Here is a 19,515-nt window from a genome sequence, read left to right as displayed (position 1 = left end):
AAACAGAAGATACAAGCATATTGTATGTTAATGTGTATGATTTGAGATGAACTTTCACAGAATTTCACTGAATTTTATTTAGATTTGTGCTTAAGTTTAGTGTCAAGACAGAACAATTCTTATTTTCCCTGTACTAATCATGACAGATTTTGGACAAGATAGTATTTTACCATTAAAGAGGGCTTTCTTTCTTTCTTTCTTTTCTTTCTCTCTCTTTTTGTTTTCCTTCCTTCCTTCCTTCCTTTTTGAATATAATTGTCCCTTGTGATTAATGCTCTCTAGGCCTCTGATACTCTAACATCAATTTGTAAGTTTTTATAACTTTTTTATTTATGTATCTACTATTGAAAAAGTATTATTTAAAAGCCATGAAATCATTTTGCAATCACATTTAATCTAATCATTTAAATTTATTATTTTAAAATTTATCTTTATGTAAAAATATATAAAGAGTTCTTGGGACATGTTTTGCTTGCAGTAGTGAAAGAACTTGAAAGTCCCTCAGATTCATGGATTCTTTTATGTATTATCTGAATCTGTGTCTACATGTGTATTTTGCTTTTTTCAAAATTTGTTTAGATTTTTTATTTGTTCAAAACTAGCACCTTACCACTTGAGCCACAGCTCCACTTTCAGTTTTGTGCTGGTTAATTGGAGATAAGAATCTCAAGGACTTTTCTGCCCAGGCTGATTTTAAACCACTATCTTCAGACCTCAGCTTCCTGAGTAGTTATGATTACAGGTGTGAGCCACAAGCACCCAGCTTATTATAACTTTTATTTACTTAATGTAGGTAATTTTATTAGTCACTGGTAGGATTAGTAGAATATTTCCTTCTTTTGCAATGAAAATGTATTAACAAAAATTCTCCAGAGAGCTCACATCTGAAATCCTAGCTACTCAGGAAGCTGAGATTTGAGAATCATCATTCAAAGCCATCCTGGGCAGGAAAGTTTGTGAAACTCTTATCCCTAATACCTACCAGAAAGCCAGAAGTGGTTCTATGGCTCAAAGAATTAGAGTGCTAGTAGAGTTCTAACCTTAAGGTAAACGAGCTCAAGGACAGCACTCAGGCTCTGAGTTAAGCCCCTTGACTGGCAAATAAAATATGTTCAAGGATAGTGACCAGGTCCTGAATTCAAACCTCAGGAGTGGCACACACTAAAAATGTATATATATATAGCAAACCATCTTTCTTTCCTTTATTTCTTTCTTTGTTTGTTGGCTGTGGGGCTTGAACTCTGGACCTGGGCGCTGTCCCTGAACTCTTCAGCTGAAGGCAACTACTCTACCACTTGAGCCATAGCACCACTTCTGGTTTCCAGGTAGTTAATTGGAGATAAAAGTCTCACAGAGTTTTCTTCCCCGGGCTGGCTTTGAACTATGATCCTCACATCTCAGCCTCCTGAGTAGACAGGATTACAGGCAAGAGCCATGGCTTTGCCTAGCAAAGCCATCTTTCTTGAAAGCTGAATTGGATCTGCAGATGGGGTGTTTAAACTGTCTTACATGGACTACTTCCTTTACTTGGAAGATGGCTAATATCTACTTCCCTTCTTGCTTAACACAGGCAGATTGTCTTGTAGCTATTGTCTGACCTGTGTCCAGTTGGTGCCTCTCTGTCCATAATTCTCACGTTAGGAGTCGTCCCTTCTATTCTTCCTGGCATCACAGAAACACTTGGACTTGGGTCTCCTTGATTTTTCCAATGAAAGTCTCAGATTCTATTCACTATTACAACAGAAAGTAAGTTAAAAATTTACTACTTATGGATCTAAAAAGAAAGAACACTTGAGTTAGGAGAGCAGTCTTCCATGCCCGTGTCATTTATATAGGATAAGAACGAAGAGTCAGAGAGAGGGAGAGGGAGAGAGTGAGTGAGAGGAAGAGAGAGAGAGAAAGAGGAGAGAGAGGCAGAGGGGAGAGGGAGAGAGGGAGAGAGGGAAGAAGCAGAGAGGGGAGAGAGGAGAGAGAGAATGAGAGGAGGAGAAAAACAAAATGGTGGAAAGGGTGACACTGATCAAGACTTACTGTATACATACATGTTCAATAAAAGACTTCTCACACAACTAAAAATAATAAGCATGATAAAAATGTGTGATTTGACTGAGAAATCATTGTAGAATTCAAGCATCTTCAGTCTCCGTGACTTTGTTTTTATATTGTACTGCTAGCAAGTATATCTTGTCCACCGTCCTTTCCAACTTTAGGACTTTTCCTTCTATCTGAAATGCAAAATAGTGAGAACAATACTCAGGGGAAGTAAATGTTTTAATGCTGACAGCCATAGCATTTCTTTGTTCTTCCTTTGCTTGAATTCTGTTATTATTATATTTGCTTTTTTTTTTTATGAAATAAAGCACTTACAATTCATAGTATTTTATAATTTGTACATATTATTTTATAAAATTATTTTACATTTATCTAAAATAACATGTTTTACTTGCTAAGAGCAGTCTAGTGATTTTTTTTTCTTTGTCAGTCCTAGGGCTTGAACTCAGGTCCTGGGCACTTTCCCTGAGCTTCTTTTGTTCGAGGCTAGCTTTCTACCACTTGAGCCACAGTGCCACTTCTGGCTTTTTCTGTTTATGTGGTGCTGAGGAATCAAACCCAAGGCTTCATGCATGCTAGGCAACCACTCTACCACTAAGCCATAGTCCCAGCCCAGTGTAGTGAATATGATCTCCTTTTATTTTCAGACTTGATGGCTTTTTCTTTTTTTTTCTTTCTTTTTGCAATTAATTTCTGATTTTCTTATGATGTTTTTCAGAAAATGGAACCTTTATCCTATAGTTTTATCTCATAAGTGTTACTTTTTAACTTAAACTCTGATTAAATTAATAATTTCCTATGAATATCCTGGGGAAAATGCAATTTATTTATTGAATGGCAAATAATATTTAGGTAACAAAGACTTACTAAAGTTTTATTATTACCTATTTTTTCTCATTAAAAATTTCTTCTCTTAACTTCTCTGAAGAGGAAAGAAGGATGGCCAATAGACACATGAAGAAATGCTCAACCTCCCTAGCCATAAAAGAAATGCAAATCAAAACAACATTGAGATACCACCTCACTCCAGTTAGAATGGCTAAAATCAAGAACTCTAAAAACAACAGATGCTGGAGGGGATGTGGACAAAAGGGAACCTTACTGCATTGTTGGTGGGAGTGTAAACTTGTTCAACCACTTTGGAAAGTAGTATGGAGGTTCCTCAAAAGACTCCACATAGAGCTCCCCTATGACCCAGAAATCCCACTTTTGGGCATTTACCCAAATGTTTACAAACAAGACCACACTAAAGCTACCAGCACAACTATGTTTATTGCAGCACTATTTACTATAGCTAAGATATGGAACCAACCCAGATGCCCCTCCGTAGATGAATGGATCAAGAAAATGTGGTATATATACACAATGGAATTCTATGCCTCCATCAGAAAGAATGACATTTCCCCATTTGTTAGGAAATGGAAAGGCTTGGAAAAAATTATATTAAGTGAAGTAAGCCAGGCCCAAAGAAACATAGGTCCCATGGTTTCCCTTATTTGCAATAACTAGTATATGTCTGAGTCAAGCAGAAAAGGTCAGATAAGTTGATGTTAGGGAAATGAACCCTAAGATATGTATTCAAATATTTTTCTTCTTTCATGCGATTGTTTCTAACATATTTATAAGACTTTTTTTGTTGCTTTGTATGTCCCTCCCCCATGGTATAACCCCTGCTTTCACTGTATTTGATGTAGGTATAATTTGTGGAGGGGAAGGGGAAAAACAAATCGTTTAAATAGGGATACAGGTGGACCCATTGCAACAATGAGATGTACAAGTCGTTATGTCGAAAATGAACTTTACAACTTTGGTGCGGGAGGGGGGAAAACGGGGAGCGGGAAGGATTGACTGGGGGGGACAAGGGGGGAGGATGGGAAGGGATGGGAAGGGGAAACAAAGGAGGAGGCTACAATGCTTGATAAGAAATGTACTCATTATCTTGCCCATGTAATTGTAACCCCTCTGTACAGTATTTAAAAAAAAAAAAAGAAATGTAAAAAAAAAAAAGAAAAACCTAATATGCAAAATAACATATAACCTCATGTTTTCATTTCTTGGAATTCATTTTGTTAATCATTATTTTATATGATCCTATGCACATAGCTATTAAACCTTTGTGATCCTTTCCTAAGAATATCCTCTTTTTGTTTCACTGTGTGAATGTCTAGAGACCTGTATAATGTATCATGTCCAAGTATATTTTTTGTCTTTTAACATCAGTGTGCTTACGTGTAGATTGATAGGTGCATTCTAGTTACCACAAATGAGGGAAACCATGAAGCTTATGTTTCTTTGGGTCCATATTACTTTGCTTAATATAATTTTTTCTGTCTCTGCATTTCCTTATGAATTGTGCAATATCATTCTTTATGATGTAAGCATAGAATTTCATTGTATATATATTGCACATTTTCTCAATCCATTCATCTGCCGAGGAGCATCTGGGTTGATTCCATATCTTGGGTATGGTAAAGAATACTGCAATGAACATGGTTGTTCTGGTAGCTTTAAGTGTGGGCTCATTTGTGGTCTATTGTATAAATGCTCAGAAGTGAAATTGCTGGGTCATAGGGAAGTTCTATGTTTAGTCTTTTGAGGCACTGCTTTCCAGAATGGTTGAACAAACAATGTAGTACTTCTCACTAACAATGTAGTTTTCTTTTGGCCACATACCTGCCAGTATCTGTTATTGTTAGTTTTCTTGATAATGGCCAGTCTAACTGGGGTGAGGTGAAATCTCAATGTCGTTTTGATTTTCACTTGTTTGATGGCCAGAGATGTTGAACATCTCTTCTTGTGTCTATTGGCCATTCTTACTTCTTTTTCTTCTGGGAAGTCTCTCTTTAAGTCTTTAGCCCATTTATTAATGGGATTGTTGTTTCTTTGAGGGTTTATTTTTGGGAAGTTTAATTTTTTGAGCTGTAAGTATATTTTTGATATGAGGCCCTTGTCTGCTGCATAGTTAGTAAAAATCTTGTTGCATTCTGTGGGATTTCTATTTTCTTGCTAAGCTATGTACTTGGCCAGAATGATACATTTTTTAGAACCATTTCCTTATTGTTGATTGAAACAAGAAACAAGATGAGGGAAAAATACATGGTAAGTTTTAAAACTCATTTAATGATGATAAATTGTTTTTACAGGCAGAGAAGAGTATAATGAGAACTTTGAACTGTGTTTTATCAATTTATTTGAATCTGGGTTTTACCAATTCATTTGAATTGAATATAGGTCATTCTGAGGAAGAGAATAAGAATGTATGCATTAGTTTGCATAATTTCTCTAATTTAGAAGATCCTTTCATAAAAAAGATTCTGTGATGTAAGCTGGAATTCTTCCAACTTCAAAATGAAAACTTTTCAAAATGTAGAATGATTAGCCCATATTTAAACTTCTTGTGAATACAAACTTGTAGCGACCATCTACTCGACCAGCGAGAAAGAACGACCACCACACCAGGAGTCTTCTCAGATCAAGCTTTATTGGAGAGCCTTTTAGTTGTAGGAGAGCTTGGGCGGGAGAGAGAGTGCACCCGAAACATAGCCGCTTATATAGGGAAATAGGAACACGGGTCGGTCTATTGTTGGTCGCCTGCCTTTCACCGTCACCAGGTGTCATGGGATTGGCTGGGGACTCTACCTGGCTCGCGCACGCGCACAGCCCAGGCGTCCTGCCAAGCACCGTCTAATATGGGGTGGTTACCTCAAAGCTGCAAGGGAGTGGGCGGAGTCTCGCCCCGGCTCCCTACACAAACTCACAAGCACACAGTGTTCCTTTTTTCCAAATATTATCCCTTTGTTTTTACAATACCTTCTTGTATTTAGATTAGAGAAAAATTTATATTAAAAACATCCTTAAGTCGTTCAAAGGGCTTATCATTCAACGTATCAATATATAAATGCAATGCATCTTGATTGATATCACCCTCTTCATTATTCTCCCCACATCCCTCCCATCTACACTCCTTCCCTCATTTTTCATAGTTTCATAGGATATGCATGAAATATTATGATGCATTTCTCCCTTCCTTTTTTTGGTCTAATCCCTCCCTGGTAAATAAAAATAGGAATATTTTTATTGACTACTTAATTCCCCTTGAAACCTAAGGATTTGTGAAACTGATGAGCACATTTTTGATGAACATTTTCTTTCTTTTTTTACAAGAGAATATCATTTTAATAATGGAGACAATCCTTTTAAGATATTTTTTCACCTAAAAAGTGTTTAAGGTGCTTTCTAGAGTCTATACTTAATAGAGTTTTACATCTTAAACAACAAACACTGGAGACAAAAGCAGAAACTTACACAGAACTCCCCATTATTGCCATTCATTATCCTTAACCCATAGAGAATATTTACATTTATCTTTGAAAGATGAAGTCATTCTCCAAGAAGTGTGTTTAGCACTAGTTTTGATTTCATGGTTTCCAAATAGTGTGATTCCCACAGGAGGTTTTAGTGAATACTCCATTTCTACAGTAAACTGTTAGAGACATCTAAAAAACGAGGTCATGTCCTTGAGGTTAATGTGAGTTGGGACACCATTGGTCTCAAGGTACAACTACAGTACTGGGAACATAACTTCTCCACCTTTACTTCTGTACTTTGCCATAATTGGTTGCAGGTCATACCAGGGCAATCACAGGATTCCCAAAGGGTGGTGTGAAACTTTTGTATCCTGAGGCACCTTACTGTAAATATAGCCATAGTAAAATATCTCACAATTTTAATCAGTCTCCTAGGGCCTTATTAAAAAGTTAATTTAGAAAGGAACAAAATTAGAATTAAGCTTCAGAAACTCCTGGGTAAATGATTACAATGCCTCTCAAGCTTGAAACTCTTTTTAAGTGGTGCATTAAATGTGAAGAACTATAGAGTCAGAGATGGGCATTTAAGTTTCCATACTTGTATCATACACATACACATGAAACTCCTGGGTAGATGTTAGCATTGTTTAATCCCTAGAGTTTAGACAGTAAAAGCAACCTTGGTCTATGGGCAAGCACAATTTCAATTCCTTCCATAGAGAAGTATGTTTGCCCTTAGCCTTGCCTCATTTTCTCCATATCTATTTAGATGGGTTGTTTATAGCTTCTAGATGGCATTTGGTATTCTTTAATCCTTGAAAGTTATAATTGATTTATTTCAATGGAAATATTCCAATTAAGTTTAGTAAACATAACCTAGCATAAAAGAGAATAAATAAAAGGACTTTTCCTAAATCTGTTCCCATCTCTATAGATATATTTAAACTGTGCTTTCTCTGGTTTCTAGGACAATCTTGTAAAGTGATATTTTACCCATATTCCTTGATATCTTTAATAATTTTTTCCATTATAATATATTTAGTTTGCAAGGCAAGATACCATTTGAACAATTTGTCTTGAGAAACTACAAACATTTATTGAGAGAGATCAAAGAAGATTATTGCATTTGTTAGCCAGATAGATGTGTTACAACCTTCACCCCAGCAATATACCCTTATGATTTATAGTTCCTTCAGCTCATATTGATGTATAGATTCTTTACATACATTAGCCTCACAGATATAGTTTGTGGATGCAGTAGTTCTGTTTTGAATTCTATTAGGCACCATGTGTTAGAACATATTATTCTTGGCTAGTACTTTAACCAGAGCAACACAATAGTACTTTGATTTGCTATGAATTAGATATCAAAATGACATCATAGGCAATCTACACTAACATCTGAATAGACACAAAGTGGCTACCACGATATATCCTTGATTAAGTTGTCTTGAAGACAAATGCCATTCTCAGTCATCTCTAAGAAATTTTCTTCCTTCACAATAGGGATAACTGGGACAATGATGAGAGAACGAGTTCTCTGACAAGAATGACCAAATTTGGTAAATATCAAAGAAGAGAATAAAAAGAATAGTGTACTTGTGCAATATTTTAACATATGATTTCACTCAGGAAATGGTCATGAAATCTAAGTCTCACAAAATATCAGATTTAGTTAACGTGAAGTTTAGAGGTGACATTTATTCAGATGCACTATGAACTGTGCCCACCAGATGGCACTGCTGGGATCTTTTCACAGACATGTCAGTCACGGATCAATCACACAAATTAACTTGAGATTTTGTAACTAACCTCCAGTACAGTTACATAGCAATTTTCTGTTTTTTTAATGCATTTATTTGGCAGTTGGTAAGTTGAGTTGATGAGGTTAAATTGAAAATATTTACTTTGGTGAAAGTTGTAAGTGACCAAACCTCATTCTGGGTTAATTATCAAATCAAACAATGCTGCCAGGTCAATCAATAATTATTAACAATTAATTGCTACTTGATCTGAATGGGGAAACTGAGAAGACAGTAGTGTGTGTGTGTGTGTGTGTGTGTGTGTGTGTGTGTGTGTGTGTGTGTGTTGTTCTTCAGACTTGAAGTCAGGGTCTGGGTGCTGTTCCTGAGCTATTTTGCTCAATGCTAGTGCTCTACCACTTGAGCCACTTTGGGCATTTTGCTGGTAATTGGAGGTAAGAGTCTCTTAGAATTGTCTGCCTGGGCTGGCTTTGAGCCATAATCCTTCTGAGTAGACAGGTTACAGGTGTGAGCCACTGGCACTCTGATATACATTAACTTTTGGACCTTGTTTAAGCATTATTTAAAACATTCAATGAATAAGACATAAGTGACTGCATTTATTTCTACCTTACTAGGAGTCTAAGCTGTGGGAAACGTTCAGTGGTATTGCACTTGCTTAATAGGTTGTGGGTTCAGTCCCCAGAAGTTCAACCAAATAAAAATAATTGAAAAAAAAGGATCCAGAAACAAATTATTATTTAAGTTTGGGCATTGGGAAGTTTTTCTTCAGTTCAGACAATCTGTAAGAAAGATTATCTTTGTAATACATCATTTGTCTTTGTCAGGAAAATAGAAGGAATCTGGCTGAATCAATGGAAAACTCTGGAATTGCTCTCAATGTATATTATTTCTAGTTGGCTAAATGATAGCGTTATTAGTATTTATTTCACAAAATTTGAAAATCATACCTGAACTTTTAAGTCATATATAGACATTCTAAATAGAAGGGAAGTCTATTAGGAAATAAGAAAAAATTAAGAGCCCAAATCTTCAGAACTTGAGTTAAGATGGCCTTTGAATTCATCCATAGGGACTTTCAGTGACAGATAGAAAAAGTGCTGTGATTTGGATGAGTGCTCTTCTTAAGTCATCACGGGAAAACTTGGTCCCTAGGGTGGCAATATTGAGGGGTGGGAACTTAGGTGAACTCCTTAGGTCATTGAAGTTGTGATGTCAGAAGGGATTGTAAGGCTCCTTCCCTCCCTCCCTTCCTCCCTTCCCCCCTCTGTCTCTTCTCTTTCCTGACTCAAGATTCACATGTAGGTACATGCACGCCTACCAGGAAGTGTTGTTTTCACCACAGGTCCACATCAATGGGGCTGCCCAGTTTTAGAATTGAATCTCCAGAAGTGTGAGATAAAAGAAATGACTTCATAAGTAGTAAATCTCAGGTATTTTTCTCTACTAATGTCAAGCTGACTAAATCAGTAACACCTCCACTTCTGGAAGGATGTAAGAAAGTAAAATGGGACAATTACTATCTCATGCAACAGAAAATTCCAAGAGCTAGATTTTTTAGCCTCTTACATCACCATGATTTAAGATTTATCTATCTCTCTTCAATGCTTTTCTCTTATTAGAGTTACTCTGAAGTTACTCCTGTGCTATGGCTCTCAGCAGGTGAAGACTTAATATTTTTCCAAGTTCAAGTCTAATGGAGAAAAACATACTCATGATAATGAACATGGTAGTGACATAATGGAATTTGCACTTTTAATCTGTCACCATGATGGATGCTGGCAAAGTCTATGCATTATCCATGCTGAGTCCCCAGAGAGGGTGGGCCTGGAGTTCTCATGTCCAAGGAAGAAGAGGCAGAATATGTTCTCACTCCAGGAGACAGACACACAGCCAGCTTTTCTATCTTTATTTCTGTGGTTCCTGAATCTCAGAGGATGGACTGATGCTTGCCTACTCACTCAGACTTATACCCTAATTTCCTTTGGAAATGCCATTACAATTGTACCCCAAATATCGCAGTACCAAGACTCCATGTATTCCTTAACCAGTCAAGTTGACACCTAAAATTACCCATCACAAGCCCACCATGTGGCACCAATCAGCACCTCCTAAAGCTATAATGTTAAATAAAGATACGAATAAGGGATAGTGTCACTTCAGTTGCTACCCTGTGTGCAACCAAAGATGCACTAGAAGACAAGACAAATTCGTTGAAGGAGATTAACCTTTCTCCTGATGTTCAATAACTTCAACCCAATGATGTGAAACTAATAATATTTAAATGCTAATATAAGCTCAATGACATCAGGAATGGCAAATCCTTATCTAAAGCAGGTACCACTTCAGTAATGAGAAAATACTCCCCTTTCCATGTTGGAAGTCATGTAACATAGTCAGCTTGCCACCGGGCAGCTGGCTGCTCACCATGGGTTATCCTGACCTGTGGAACTTGACACTGTCACTGCCGCTGGCTGACTGGGCTCTCAGCAGTGGTTGTAACTGGGTCAGCCTTGGTGAGTGTAAATCCATTGTAGCAGAGCCCAAGGCATGACTGGGCCCTCTTACCCCCACGGTCACCTTGTTTAGGGATTGCCGCCGACCGGCTCTGTCGGGACAACGGAGGACACCTAGTGGAGGAACTGGAATAGGTGGGGAGATGGCAAACAGACAACTCACACACAAGAGGCGTGGATGCGGAGTGCGATTTAATGCAGAGGATAACAAACTTTTATAGCAAAAGTCTCCAGAAGAAAGGGCAAAAGGTTACACAATCTTGCTGCAGGGCTTCATTCTTGGGTGGTCACCAGCTGGTCGCCTGACAGGCACTTGTTTCTGGCTTTATCTCTATTTTTAAGAAATACAATGGGTTTCGATGTTTATCACCAATTAACCATTACTTTTTTCTATAGAGGCCTTAACTGTCCCATAAGATCTTTCTTATTCCTTCTTTAATAGTAAGCACCAAGGAGGCCTAGATCTAACAAGTCTCTTAGTAAATGAAAGAGAGTAACAGGAAGTTCTTTCTCCTAAGTAGTTTTCCCAGCAATTGCCATACACTCTTTCTGCTCTAGCCGTGCCTACAGCTTCTTGTAAATCTCTTACAAACAATTCCTTCTGCTGAAGTGACATCATGAAACCCCCAATACTTTTATATTTACTTATGACTTGTCCACTAGCCTCCATAAGAGGGGCTTTCAGGGTAGCACTTAACTCTGGTGAGTTAGTCATATTTTTAAGACACTCATCAGATGTTGGAGTCGTCAACACTCTTAAGAAAGAGCCTTGAATAAGGGAACGTTGAGCATGAGTAAGTACAATGAGCAGCAGGAACAGTAAAAGATTAATAGGCACTCCTATACAGCGAAGAAAAGAAAAACAGGAACAGAAACACATCTTTCCCAGGGGCTTGCCAGCCTTTCCAGGAGGTAGGCCTCTTTGAAGCCCCATTCTCTGAGGTAGACTTCGGTGATGTCCCATTCTCAGAGATAGGCCTCCTTGAAGCCCCATTCTCTGGTCTGAAAGCAGGTGTTCCATGCTAAGCAGACTCCACCAGAGTAGGCGTGGCAAGGGATCAACTGGGTAATGACAGAAGTGGCTAAGGAAAGAGGCTGATTAATATGCAAAAAATAAGACACGCTACCCACCGATTATTACTCTTCTGCTGAAGTCATTCTTTTGGAGATGTCCATAAACCCATTCAGAGGCTACTTATTTACCCATTCCCCAGGTTTATTTGTTACCAACATGCCAATCATTTTCCTTCCAACTCTGTATCAGATCAGATTCTTGGTGAGAGTCCATGGATCAGAGGGTAACTGCACATCCATTTCTGCTATCAGCAGAAGCGGATAACCACAAGCCCTGCCCAAAGTTTTCATGAGAGACTTTCTTTTCATTGCTATCCTTTAACGATGTCTCAGAAAGGGCCTGGCATTCATGGAGCCTGCAGAACCATTTGTAAACCAGATCCTTGTTTTCTCTTCCTTTGTCACATAATTAGATTGTATACCTCATGAGGCCATAGGTACAATGTACCAGAAGTGGAAGGCATTGGCCTTTTAGACACATATTTATAGAAATTATTTGTCTTCAGGACTGCTGTATATACCATCTAGGCCATGTATATACCATGATAGAGTGCTTCTGTAAATTCCCAGCTATACAATCGGCAGGGCAGATAACATCCTGTTCATGATGGATGTCTCAGGTCACGTGTTGGTGATCTCAGGTCATGTGTTGTTGGTCTCAGGTGAGACAGGCTGTTCTTTGAATTGCAGATGCCTCATTCAGTTCACAGAGCAAGGGTGGGGGGCTGTGTTTTAGAGGATATGCAGAGGCATCATGTTGTTTAGCCCCAGAGAGCATATGCAAATATATTATGTTTAGACCCAAATGGGGAAGCCCTGTTCCTGGTGCCTTTGTTTATATTAGGGCTTTGTCCCCACTCGTGCACGTGGTTTTTATTCTTAAAAGCTTGCTGCAGGCGCTGTGCAGGGCTGCAGGTCTCTGTGACAAAGGTCCACCTGCAGACTCTCACTTTCTAATAAAGACCCCCTGATTTTATTTTTCAAAATGTGCCTTCTCTGTTTACTTGCAACTGGATTTGCAACTGAGATTTACCTTACAATAGTGAATAAATTACATGTTATTATTTCAAAACTACCATTCTGCTCTACTTTCATTATGTTCTCAACAGGCCAACTATAAAAACTTTTCAGTCAAAATTAATAATTAACTCCAATCTACATTCCTAAGTTTGGAAATTAAACATTCTATAAGAGATGAAACATATTTTTAATGCATTCACGTTCTGGATATTTAAAGTATAATGCCCAAGGACTCCTCCTGCTCTTAGAAGCCCATATGATTTGAAATTGATCCTTTTGCATATCAACTTTTGACATATAATTTCTACTGGAACAGAATTACAGCAGATTCTACTTTATGAAAATATCTTGTGTTAAATAAATTTAGCTGAAAATGTATTATAATGTTTGAAGTTCACTTAATATATATATGTATATCTTCTTACTGACATCATTTTTACTCAACAACCCCTAATGTGGTTATTTGTACAATATAAATTTTGATGTATGCATGTGGAGTAGAATGATTAAATAAAGCAGCTCATTTTTCTTTCTGTATTTTGGATTATAGATTTGAGTTTACTGTCTTAGGCATTTTCTAATGTGCATGACATTGTCTCTGAGTACAGTCAATCTGCTGGCCAGTAGATGTAAAAAGTTATTTCTCTTGTCCAACTGAAACTCTGTGTCCTCTCATCACTAACAGAAAGAATTGTAGTGTTTGTCTCTGGCTGTGAAGAAATGTGAAGAGAAATAAATGACGAGTAATTTCTAATGAATAGAAGGTTCTTTTTGGAGGTGATGAAAATGTTCTAACGTTAGATTATGGTGATATTCACAACTTTGTGAGTATTACTAAAATTATGTAATTGAACAATGATAATTTATACTTCAACTTTGTTGCTTATAAGTTACTTATTAATAAAAGTTTTTTGTTATTTAATTTTTAAAATTTTTTATTGTGAAAATACTGTACAAAGGGGTTACAATTACATGGGCAAGATAATGAGTCCATTTCTTATCAGGCATTGTGGCCTCTTCCTTTGTTTTGTTATTTAAATTTTTATTGTCTATTCTTAAGATGCAAAATATGTTACTAACTTACATATTATTGTGACAAGAGAGCTTGAAACTTATTGCCTTAGCCTCTACCCAATTTATCATATTGCATTTTAAAAAGTTTTAAAATTGCTATTATAAAGGTTATGTATGAGGGGTTAGAGTTACATAAGTCAGGTAAAGAGAACATTTCTTTCTGGGCAATGTCAACCCTTCCCTCACTCTCTACCAGGTTTTCTCTTGCTTCTGCATCCACAAGTTGTATAGTTCATTTCCAACATAGTGTCTAATGAATATCGCTGCTGTATTTGTTTATCCTTTGTGTCTCAAATTCTGTGCTTCCTCTACACACCCAAAGACATATAAATGAACAAATATAATAAAAGATAAAGAAAGCACAAAAATAAGAAGGGAAAAACATTCTTGTATCTTTGTTCTCTTTTAATTTAATAAACATTATTTTGTATAGTTTGATGCAAATAGGCATTGTGACTTTGTGTTCCTCTCTTAAGAATATCTTCTTTTGGTCTTACTGTGTGTGAATGTCTAGAGTCCAGTATCATTGATCATGTCCTACTATGTTTTAGATCTAGTATCTGAAAATGAGAGAAACATATACCATTTATCTGTCTTTGCTTGGCTTACCTTACTTGATTTGTTCTAGGTCCATCCATTTCCCTGCAAAAATGACGTAATTTTATTATTTCTAATACTTAACACATTTTTGGAACTACTCATCTACTGTAGCATAACTGGGTTGTTTCTACAACTTGGCTATTGTGAATAGTGCAAAAATGAACATAGATATGCAAGTGTCTTTTCAATATCCTGGCTTGTGATATATGGGGTAGATGCCCAGGAGTTTCACTTTATTTGTGATTTTGCCAAGGATTATTGATAAGTGATATCATTAACTTTTGTATATGTATTGTGAGTGTGTTTTTTATATGTTGCTTATTGTAAAAATACTATACAGAGGGGTTACAGTTGCATGAGTAAGGCAATGAGCACATTTCCTATTGAGCATTATTACCTCCTCCTTTGTTTTTCCCCTACCATCCCTTCCCTCCCTACCTCCCTAATTCCTCCCTCCCTTCCAAATAGTAAAGTTCATTTTCAAAATAGTGTCTTGTACATCTCATTGTTATAGTGGGTTGTTGGGAGCCGACAGTAAAGCTCCAAGGTCATCTTGACCCTTGTGCTCACTTGAAGGCACGTACAAGGAACTGACTTTCATGAAAAGCACCAGGTGCCCGGGTTTGCTTTGCTATGGTCTGTAGAGTTTGTTTTACTTTCTATCAGTTGACCTTGTCTTGTTTCAATCTGCACCTTCTTTTTATTAAAATTTTCCTTGCTTTTCTGCAATATGGTGACCTTAGGTTACCTCTTGACTTCTAATAGTATATAATAAGGAGAGTTAAAAATAAATGGTGCTGCAGTCTTGAGCTGCAGACCTCCCGACTCCATCCTTTGTCTTATGTCTTTATTTTTCCGTCCTCGCCCCCTAATTCAGGATTCCCTTTCGTTGCCGGCAGGCTCTGGCAAGTAGTGCCTGAACAGGGACTTGAAAACCTGGGATCAAGGCAGAGGGCCCCACTAAGGTAAGAGGACGCGTCCGGAAAAAGAGCGGGTGATAGTATAGTAGGGAGTAAGAAATTATGGGGCAAGGAAACAGCCGCACGTTATATGTGCAGGCTCTCAAGGGTATGCTTCACACTCAAGGAGTGAAAGTTAGACAGAGTCAGTTAGAATGTTTCTTTCACTTTGTTGAGGAAGTATGCCCCTGGTTCCCGGAGGAAGGAACCATTAGTTTAGAAACTTAGCAAAAAAAAAAAAAAAAAAAAAAAAAAAAAAAAAAAAAAAGATTCAGGGACACTATGATGCAAAATGCCTCTAAGTTAAAACATTGCTGCTTTGTAATTGTCTGGTATCTGTGTAGCCTGCAGGTTCTGTATTGGGGTTGGCAAGAGTCTTGGTGGACACACTATAAGACAGCCAATGGGTCCGGTGGGAGACGTCCCCCAGATCCCCATCAGGGTAAACTATCCACTAGTGCGGACATTTGGGCCCGTCTGTAGTCCGGCACCTTCTGTCTGACAGCCTACAACGTGCATGCAGTAAATGTGTTTTGTCTCAATGTTTGCGTGTATGTATTCTGGAATTCTTGGAATGTTTCTCCTCTCAGATTCATCCTGATGCGAGAGCCTGGAGGAGACTGGCTAACACCCCCTTAATATCTGTTTCTCTCTAGCTCCTTCTTTGTTACTTACACTTTAAACTGACCCCCCTTTCTACCCTTCACTGCCACCTCCTCCACCCTCTCTGGATCCAGAAGTAGGGGAGTGATGGGTGGTGAAAAACCTGGCGGATCTAACAATAACTTAAAAGGGCTGGCAGGGAGAACTCGCAGCCTATGAAACTGCCACTGACCACCTGCAAGTGGCACCAACAAGATCTTAGCCTCAGGCCTTGGCCCAGGGGGTCTGAGTATGGGGGAGAACCTGTCAGTCTGAGGGGACGGCCACTAGGGACTTCTTTCCCTTACCCCAAGATGACTGGGAATTCTCCTCCACCTTGGAAGGCCCCTGGGTCAACGTTTACAGGTATCTAAAAGAAAAATCCTCCGGAGGTGAGTAGAGGGGGTTCGAGTCCCCTGGTAAGTGGATTTGAGTCTCACTTGTGAATGGTGGTGAGATGTTGCCCCATTCACTGAGACCTGATTTTGTCTTTGAGGCCACATGTCTGTCTTGTTTACTTCGGTGTGTTTTCTGAGGTAGGGATAAACTGGGGGCCCATTAGCCCCCAACTCAGCCTTTGGTTGTTGTCATGTCTAGTTCTGTTTTAGAATTGGTACGTTTTAAATGTACGTACAACTGATTTTGATTTTTGTGCGCTTTAAGATCTGTGTGTGTTTTGTGTTTGTGAACATGTTCAAGATAAAAATTATCAGCATGCTGTAACAATTGGGTGAGTTTAAGTTTAAAATTTAAAAGGTTATGAGGTTTGGACATTACCAAAAATTAAAAAAAAATTTCACATTGTTTTAAATGGCTTTTTTAAAGATTCTTTAACTTAAAAATAAAAAATAATCTGGTATTTTAAAATGCATAAGGCTGTTTACACTGTAACCAAGTTATCTGGCTTAACAAAAATGCATTGGCTGTTTAAAATTTAGTTCCCTTGGCTAAAATTTGGAAATAAATATTAAAAGTTTAAATATAAAAGTTTGTTTAGGATCCTAGCAGAGAACTTCCCAAACATACAAAAAGATAGGCCTATTCAGATACAAGAAGCTTTTAGAACCCCAAATAGACCAGACCAAAATAGGACATCCCACCGTCACATTATAATCCACACAGGATCAACCCAGACCAAGGAAAAGATCCTTAAAGCTGTCAAGGAGAAAAGGTTAATCACCTATAAAGGGAAACCAATTAGAATTACCTCAGATTTCTCAGCAGAGACAATCAAAGCAAGAAGAGCCTGGAATGACGTATGCCATGCCCTAAAAACAAACAACTATCAACCAAGAATACTGTACCCAGCTAAACTCTCCTTCATAACTGAAGGCCAAATAAAAACCTTCCATAGCAAAGAAAAATTGAAACAATACATCTCCACCAAACCAGCCCTGCAAAAGATTCTTAAAGATGTCCTACACATAGAAAACCAACAAGAACGCAACAAAGGCCAAGAAACTGCACCCAAACTGAGAATCCAAGAACCTTAGGAAGAACCCAGTTTTCACAGCCCCCAAGAAGGTGGATAACATGGCAGGAACTCCCAAATACCTCTCAGTCCTATCTCTTAACGTTAACGGACTGAACTCTCCAATTAAGCGACATAGACTGTCTAGTTGGATTAAAAAACAAGACCCTTCTATCTGCTGCCTGCAGGAGTCACATCTTGCCCGTAAAAACAAACATATTTTCAAGGTTAAAGGCTGGAACAAAATCTACCAAGCAAACGGCCCTCATAAACAGGCGGGAGTTGCAATCCTAATATCAGATAAAATAGACTTCACATTAAAATTCGTGAGAAGAGATAAAGAAGGTCGCTACATACTAATTAAAGGATCTCTCCTTCAGGAGGATATTACAATTCTAAATATCTATTCGCCAAACAATGGAGCACCCAAATTTATCAAAGAAACACTACTTTCCCTCAAATCCCAGATAGATCCAAAGACATTAATCGTTGGGGATTTTAACACACCACTCTCCCCACTAGATAGATCAACTCGGCAAAAACTCAACAGAGAAACCGCAGATCTAAACAACTGCATAGATCAACTAGACTTAACAGACATTTACAGAACATTTCACCCAGCAGCATCAGAATACACGTTCTTCTCAGCAGCACATGGAACGTTTTCTAAAATAGACCACATTTTAGGCCACAAAGCAAACTTGTCTAAATTCAGAAACATTGAAGTTATACCTTGCATTCTCTCTGACCACAAGGGAATAAAATTAGAACTCAACACCAAAAGCCACCAAAGAAAGTCCAGTATCACATGGAGGCTGAACAACACACTGCTGAATCATGAGTGGGTCATGGAAGAGATTAGAAAGGAAATTCAAATGTTCATGCTATTCAACAAAAATGAACACACAAATTACCAGCTCCTCTGGGACACAGCAAAGGCAGTACTCAGAGGCAAGTTTATAGCTCTGAGCTCCTACATCAACAAATTGGAGAGATCGGAAACTAACAATTTAATAACACATCTAAACCTCCTTGAAAAAGAGCAGCAAGATAAACCCCAATCCAGTAGACAGAAAGAAATAATCAAAATTAAATCAGAATTAAATGAATTAGAATCCAAAAAAACTATAGAAAGAATCAACAAAACAAAGAGTTGGTTCTTCGAAAAACTTAACAAAATTGACAGACCCTTAGCAAACCTTATCAGAAAAAGGAGAGAACACACCCAAATTAATAAACTCAGAGATGAGAATGGAAACATCACCACGGAAACAACCAAGATTCAGAACATTATAAGGGAATACTTCTCAAAACTTTATGCTAATAAGTTTGAGAACTTGACAGAAATGGACCTTTTCCTAGCAAATATTGACATGCCAAAACTAAACCAAGATGAGTTAAACCAGCTTAACAGGCCCATATCAAGCATTGAAATAGAAACAGCAATAAGAGACCTCCCAGCTAAGAAAAGTCCAGGACCAGATGGTTTTACAGCGGAATTTTACAAGGCCTTCAAAGCAGAGCTCACACCAATACTCCTCCAACTCTTCAATGAAATTGAAAGAGAAAGCTCAATACCGAACACATTCTATGAAGCCATCATAACCCTCATCCCAAAACCAGGCAGGGACTCATCAAAGAAAGAGAACTACAGACCCATTTCTTTGATGAACATTGATGCAAAACTTCTCAACAAAATTTTGGCCAATCGACTTCAACAATTCATCCAAAAAATCATACACCATGATCAAACAGGATTCATTTCAGGGATGCAAAGCTGGTTCAATATACGCAAATCAATTAATATTATTCACCACATCAACAGGAGCAAGAATAAGAACCACATGGTTATCTCAATAGATGCAGAAAAAGCATTTGACAAGATCCAACACCCCTTTATGATGAAGGTTCTGGAAAAATTAGGAATCCATGGAACATTCCTCAATACAATAAAGGCTGTATATGACAAACCTACAGCCAGCATTATACTCAATGGTGAAAAACTAAAGCCATTTCCTCTTAACTCAGGAACAAGAC

The sequence above is a fragment of the Dipodomys merriami genome, unplaced genomic scaffold (genome assembly GCF_024711535.1).
Source record: "Dipodomys merriami isolate MVZ:Mamm:240054 unplaced genomic scaffold, mDipMer1.0.p SCAF_10, whole genome shotgun sequence".
NCBI classification, from domain to species: Eukaryota; Metazoa; Chordata; class Mammalia; order Rodentia; family Heteromyidae; genus Dipodomys; species Dipodomys merriami.
Note: the sequence above shows the minus strand (reverse complement) of the source record.